Consider the following 7,958-nt stretch of genomic DNA (forward strand, 5'->3'; position numbering starts at 1 on the left):
AAAATGTGTAGTGTGCACAAATACATGAAGAAAGTCGGTTGTTCATGTGTTAATTTCAGGGAGTTATGATGCCAGTCTGCATTGTAGTCATGGGAGATAGAGAGGGGCCAATAGATTAGTACAGATTTAGGGTGTGGAATTGACAGGGCTCACTAATAGATTTTTTTGTAGGAGATGTGGAAAAGGGAAGGAAACTTGATATCCAGTTTTTGGCTGAAGGGGGAAACACTTGTGAAGACGGCAAATACTGGCAAGAAGCAGAAGTAGGATATGGGGGAAACACAGGAGTAGTGTGCCAGGAACAAGCAGATCATGACCTGTTGATCCAACACTGGGAGTTTTTCAAAGAGGTATTTGATTGGAGGTCTCAGAATATAAGAGTACTCTACCAAATACCTTTTCAAAATTCTTTCCCTTCTATTAACTATATGGACAATCGAAATGTAACTTAGGTCATAGGGTTGAAAATGCAAACATTAAGTAAATTTTCTAGATAGATATAGGGGTTAACATTCACCAGCTCCTGTAAGACCTTGAAATCTTCTTGGTCTAGATAGACTTTAGAGAAAGGGTATTGGTCTTAGAAGCATCACTAGTGCTACAGGGATCCCATTTATAGCTACAATAGGATTCAGAATTTGGGTTTGTGTCTGATAAAAAGACGCAGCTTAAAGCTCTGAGAGGCTATGTTGGTGAAGTAAGTACAGAGTTGGATAGCATCTAGGGTCAGAGGCAGCCAGGAAAACAAGCAGATAAGAGATTGCTTCTTTTATTAGTGGGTCCCATGGACTAGTCTGACCCTAGCAGAGACAGGTGCTGCAAGCAGAATATAAGAGCACAGAAGTATCTATTAAAGGGCGTAGGGACCAAGGCAGGGAATCAGGATGCAGGTCCCAGGAGAGCATTGTTTCTACCATGTTTGTGTACAACACAGCCTGGTTCTCAAATGACAAAGTTTGCTCGAGTTTCGTACTTGTGTTTTGGGGGCACCAAGACAGCATCACTTGGACCAGAAGGCAGAGTCAAGTACTGCTTTCAGAAATCTTTGCATCATGGATCTGAGATTTGCTATTATGCTGGTTCTGTTTAGGTGGTCAGGTTTGCTGGAAGGGGAGATTACAATACAAAAGTAGTTCTTAAACTAAAATGTGCTTCAGACTAACTGGTAGAAGTTTCTGTTTATCTAAGACCCATACCCAGGGGCTGGAGAGATGGCTCTGCAGTTAAGAGCACTGGCTGCTGTTCATTACACCCACATGGTGCATAATGACTCCAGTTCCAGGGGATCCAATGCCTTCTTCTGGCCTCCATGGACATTGCACACATGGGTTCAACTATATACATGCAAGCAAAACACTTATCCACATAAAAATAACTAGTTAAATAAATTTAAGACACATGTCCATGTGCCACTTGCAGAGAATCTGATCTAGAAAACCTAGTCCTGGAACTAGATGATGAAAAGTCTCCATAAGTGAATCTGATGATCATCCAGGTTAAGAACCACTGCTTTAATTAATAGTACTGAGTCAGAGGTGGAAATGGATAGCAAATGAGAAGCTCTGACATTTGGAATTATTTTCCTTTTTGATGCTTTTGCTTTGTATCTTCTCTCTTTCCCCTCAGTTGCCCACATTCGTATTAAAATAACTTTATTTTACTCTGATTGGCCTTCTTAATTCCTCACTGGCAGCTTCTCTGTTGGAGATGCAGCTAGCCTTTAATAATCTCAGATTATTCAGACTTGGACTGAGATGAAAAGAAAAGTTAAGAATGTAAACATCCTTCTCGCTTCCTTGGAGGCAAATGTTCACAATCTTGTTTCATCAGGTCCATGTCAAATAATTCTATGAATATTTTTCAAACATGCTTCCTCTTCTGTTACTATGTCTAAAGTTCATTCTGTGGTTTTATTTTTTTGCTTTAAAAGTTATCAATGAAATTTAGTCATCTATCAAAGTACCTTCAGCTCCATTTCTCTAGAGCTGCTCTATGAGCTGCAAAAACAACCCCACAGCCTTGTAAGCCACAAAAATGATCCTTTAGTATATATACCTTTATCTATTCCCATGTGAACTTTTCTTTGTAGTAGCTATAGAATTAAAAATAAACTGTTAGTGACCTACTTATAGTTCAATGATTCTTTCCTTCCTCCACATTACTTGAAGTTTTCAATGCAACAGAATTCTTGTCTCTGTAAATAAAACTAAAATGTAGTAAGTGAATCATTTTTTAGTGTAAAAATGTCAGCTGTTTATTCTATCGACTAAGAAAGTAGAGGTCAAAATTGCATCAGGAATTAAGCATATCAAGCAACATAGAATATATCAGACTCTAGTTTGAAAGATCCAGATCTAACAGTCTTTCTGTATGACCTCTCAGAGGAGAGGTGTGAGAAAGAAAGTTTCGTTCTGAGGGAAAAGGGAGAGTTTGGTCTTGGGAATGTATTAACCTGCTGTTCAGCTGCATGGCCCTGGAAAACTGGCCCAATCAGCCTCTGGGAAGACAGGCATAACAACTCTGATGGAGAGAGAGGCACATTTGGATCAGTTAAGTCCACACACTCTGGGAGCTTTGATGCCATGAGAAAGGAAGTGTGCTACTCCTTCAACTGAGCACTGCAGAGTGTCTGAGCCATCGTTTGCTGTGTGTTATGAAAGCCTTTTCGTTTTATTTTTATAATATTTTTATTAGTAATTGAGCACTTTATGCAATGCACTTTGATCATCATCAGCTCCCTCATCTCCTCCTGAATCCACCCTCACATCTATAACCACTCATCTTTCTGTCCCCTTTTCTATTGAAGCCCACAGAGTCCAATTTGTGCTGCCCAAATGCTCTTTGAGTGTGGGGCCATTCCTGGGAGACTTACCAGGAGCCACATTCTTAAAGGAAACTGACTGTCCCTCTCCCACCGGGTGTTCATTGACAGTAGCTAGGGATGGGGATTTGTGCCCACCTCCCACTCCATGTTGGGATTTTGTCTGGTTTGAGCTTGAGCAGGTATTAGGTATGCTGCCACAGCTGCTGTGAGTTTATATGTGCATCTGCCGTGTTGTGTCTGGAAAATATTATTTCATCGTAGTCATCTACTGTCTCTGACTCAAAATCTTCCACTCCCTCTTCCACCATGATCCTTAAGCCTTCTGGGTAGGGCTGTGACAAAGATGTTCCACTTATGGATGAGCACTCTGCAATCTTATTCTCTGCATATTGGCCAGTTGTGGCTCTATGTGCTAATTGCCATCTATTACAAAAAGAATGTTCTCTGATGATGACTGAGGCATGTACTAAGTATATGGGCATAGCCATGGGTCATTAGGACTTGGCTTAATACTATGTCCATTGAGTAGAATAATAGTAGCAGGTTCTCCCCTAGGACCTATGCCCTGTCTAGTCACAAGTTCTTGACCCTGCTAATGGTGCCTGGTTTGGGTTCCATCTTGTGACACGGGCTTTAAATCCAATCAGAAAGTGTTTAGTTACTTCCATAACATTTGTACCACTATTGCAACAGTGGGCATGCCTTGCTAACACAGTCTTTATTGTAGATCACAGGGTCTATACCTGGGTAAGTTTGATGATTACTTTTCTCTTCTGGTGGCATACATAGCACCTTCCAACACTATAAAAACTAGCCAGTAAGGACGAAGCTTCAAAGCCAATACCAGATTAATTTTCCATGTTCCATGACTGAAGTATGTAGTGTCTTCAGAACAAGAGTCTTATAGTCAAGTTCTAGAGAGCAACCAAGAGCAGTGGCATTAGCCAGTAATGTTTTGGGATCTTTGGGACACCACCGATCAACAACTTCAAGTGAGGGAACCCATTCCCAGCACTGTGCTTTCTAGTTGCTGACCTGTGATGTCTTGTAGAAGCATTTTCTCCTATTATAGGGCAACTCTATTTAAACTCGTTTTATACATGTGTATGTGTATGTATATATTTAGGAAGCTTCTACAATAGATTTCCATATGACTTTTTTAAAAAGGCCTTTAGTTGTCAGTTTTTCCTCTCCATATGCCCCCCTCTACCCTGTTCTCCCATTCTCCACTCCATTTATCCATTCCTGTTGCATCAATCCCCATTCTTCCTTCACATCACTGTATTCTTTTTTCTTTTTTCTTTTCTTTTTTTGGTCTTTTTGAGACAGGGCCTCCCTGTAACCCCAGCTGTCCTGGAACTCACTCTGTAGACCAGGCTGGCCTTGAACTCACAGAGATCCGCCTGCCTCTGCCTCCCGAGTGCGGGGATCAAAGGCGTGTGCCACCACACCCGGCCTACATCACTCTATTCTATCTCCCCTCCCTTGAAAGCTCCTCTTTGGGTTTTCCAAATGAAACACAGATATCTATAAATTCAAATCTAGCATCCACTTATGAGAGAAGACATGGGGCATTTGGATTTCCGGGTCCGGGTTCTCTCACTCAGAATTGTCATTTCCAGCTCCATCTAATTACCTGCAAATTTCATCGTTTCATTTTTCTTAACAGCTAAATAAAATTCCATTGTGTAAATGTAGCACATTTTCATTATTCATTCATCAGTTGATGGACATGTAGGTTGGCTGCATTTCTTGGCTACTGTGACTAGACCATGAACACGAATGAACCGGTATCTCTGTAGTAGTATATAGAGTCTTTTGTGGGTATGAAAAACAGGGGTATTGCTGGATCAGGTGGTAGGTCTATTTCCAGCTTTGAGAAATTTCCACACATATTTCCACAATGGCTGCACCAGTTTGCATTCCCACCAGCAGAGAATTAGTGTTCCCCTTTCTCCATGTGCACACTAGCATTTCTTCCCTCTTAGCCATATTCATTGGGATAGGATAAAATCTCAAAGAAGTTTTGATTTGCATTTCCCTGAAGACCAAGGATGTTGAACATTAAAAAAATATATTTCTCAGCCATCTGCATTTCAGCTTTTGAGAACTCTCTGTTTAGTTCCTTGCCCCAATATTTAATTGGGATGTTTGCTTTTTGGCATTTATTTTTTTAGTTATTTGTATATTCTAGATACTAACATTCTGTCAGAAGTAAAGGCTTTTTTTCCATTCTGTAGGCTGTGTCTTCACTCAAATGATGGTGACTTTTGCCATTTAGTTTCATGAAGTCCCGTTTGTCAGTTGTTGGTCTCAATTCCTGTGCTATTGGTGCCCTGTTCATAAAGTTCTTTCCTGTACTTATAAGCTCCACTGTATTTTTTACTTTCTCCTCTTACTTTCTTTTCTTTCAGGTTTTTAAAACAATTTATTTATTATTTTTATTTTATGTGTATGCATGTGTTGCCCGCATGTAGGTAAGTGCACCCGCGTCGTGCAATGCCACAGAGGACAGAAGAGGCTGTTGGATCCCCTGGAACTGGAGTTACGGACAGTTGTTAGCTGCCATGTGGGTGCTGGGATTTGAACCTGGGTCTTCTGCAAGCACAACCAGTGTTCTCAACCACTGAGCCATCTCTCCAGCCTCTCTTTCAGGTTTTATGTTGACATCCTTGATCTATACAAAGTTGAGTTTTGTGCAGGGTGAGAGATAGCGTTCTATTTCATTCTTCCATGTGTAGCTAACCAGTTTGACTAGCACCATTTGTTGAAGATGCTGTCTTTTTCCATTGCATATTCTTGGTGCTCTTTGCCAAAAATCAAGTGGCTGTAAGTGCATGGACTTAAATCCTGGTCCCCAACTCTATTCCATTAATTAATTTGTCTGTTACCCCAAGTAAAACCTACATATGAATGTTATAGAATGTGTTCGTAATTTGCTCAAGTTAAAAACAACACAAATTTTTATGAATCAACAAATTGCAATATATCTTTACAATATAATACAAGTGTGTGAAGAAAATAAATGATTGGAAACTCAACAATATGAGTATACCTGTAAACGTTATGTTGATGGAAAGTAAACAGAAGGGGAAATAAAGATTCAAATGTTTTCAGTCTTTGTTAAAAAAAAAGTATGTATTTCTCATTATTCACTATAATTTTTATTTAAAAAGCCTTGTTTTCAAATCTATGTATCATCTATCTATCCATCCATCCATCATCTATCTATCTATCTATCTATCTATTCTATCTATCTATCTATCTATCTATCTATCATCTATCAATGTATCTATATCTATCTATCATCTATCATCTATCTATCATCATCTGTCACCTATCTATCTATTATCTATCTATCTATCTATCATCTATTTATCATCTATCTATCTATCTATTCTCTATCTATCATCTATCTATTATCTATCTATCTATATATCTGTCAATCATCTATCATCATCATCTATCATCTATCTATCATTATCTGTCACCTATCATCTATCTATCTATCATCTATCTCTCTATCATCTATCTATCTATCTATCTATCTATATCTATATATATATATATCTATCATCTATCTATCTATAGATTGATCTATTATCTATCATCTATCATCATCATCTGTCACCTATCTATCTATCATCTATCTATCTATCATCATCATGTCATCTATCTATCTATCTATCATCTATCTATCAATCTATCATCTATCATCTATCTATCTATCTATCATCTATCATCTATCATCTATCTATCTATCCATCCTACATTCAACCGATTAGACTACAGGCTCCAAGGTGGTTTAACAAAGTAGTTTCAATCCTATTTTCTCTAGATAGAGATACCCAAAGATTTGGGTTAACTTTTCTTATCCAATATCAACAGTGTTTATAATGTTTTATACTTTAAGTACTTGTGTTATTTTATTAAATGGATATCTAAGTTGTTCTATATAGTACAATTAGCCAGGACAAAGGATAACTTGATTGTTCTTCTCTACAGGGATAGTTTTCAACAAAGAGAGGGACTGAAAAATAGGTTGGATTAATAAGAGCAAACACTGTACTCTGTGTCCCTGGTAGCCAGGTACTGTAGAAATAGGTTTGTAATTACTGTTGCAACCAAAAACCTTAGCCTGCTCCTCTGGTTTGTACCACACACCAGTTACAGCCTCAGGTTGGATGGATACAGACAAGTAGTGGAGGTCCTTGTAGCTGATGACAAATGTCCCTTATGTTTCTTTGTGCTATGCAGGCGTTACTTTTGCAGTTTATGGAATGTGCTTTGGGTTGTCATGTCATTAGGACACAGGGTACTTTCTTTTGTCCATAACAGATGACTTGGCTCAAGAGGAGTAGTTAGGTTTTCCTCCCCTGTACCAGGTGGGTGCAGTGCAGAAGGAAATGGTAGTTTCGGTAGGCCTTGTTTGGATCCTGATCAGCTGATTTCCTGTCTACAGGTATGTGATGTGATCCCCCTTCCTTCTGAAAGACTATAAATCAGGGTATGGGGGGGCACAAACGCTGTTACTATGCCAATCAATCTGAGACAGTTAAAGGCACTCTACAGCAGTTCAGGGCATGCCTAAACCAACGGCAGAAGGACTGGAAGAAGGAAATGGGTTCTGGGGACAACTGGGGAATTGACCATGACGGGTCCATTACAGGCCTTCGCACCCTCCTTAGCAACTCCTCCTATTTGTTCTCGCCTCATAAATGTTTTCCCAAGAGTCTTACAGAACCTCATGACTGCAGTAGCCTGTATGACTGCCCACGCCACCATCCAAGATCAAATCTAGACTATGTTCTTGTTTCACGCCACCAGAGGACTCCCTTCTGCCTGTCAGCCACATGACCACACCTCTCAGCAGTAAGCAGTTGGGATGACTTATGGTGCCTCACCCCAGTCTATTCCTCTTCAGGGTCTTGAATAAAGGGAGACTGCACAAAAACCCCTTGTCTAGTCATATACCACCATTCCTGTTGACAGGCCTTATCAGAGCATTGACAGCCCCTGGGCCTTATCAAAGCATCGTTCAAAACTGTGGTCCTGCACTACTATCCTCAGGCCTCTTGGGGTAAGTCTACAGCGCAGCTCTCCGCGCCGGACTCCCTAAGCCTCATTCACCCTT

This window comes from Nannospalax galili, unplaced genomic scaffold (genome assembly GCF_000622305.1).
Source record: "Nannospalax galili isolate Female #2095 unplaced genomic scaffold, S.galili_v1.0 scaffold142, whole genome shotgun sequence".
Taxonomy (NCBI): domain Eukaryota; kingdom Metazoa; phylum Chordata; class Mammalia; order Rodentia; family Spalacidae; genus Nannospalax; species Nannospalax galili.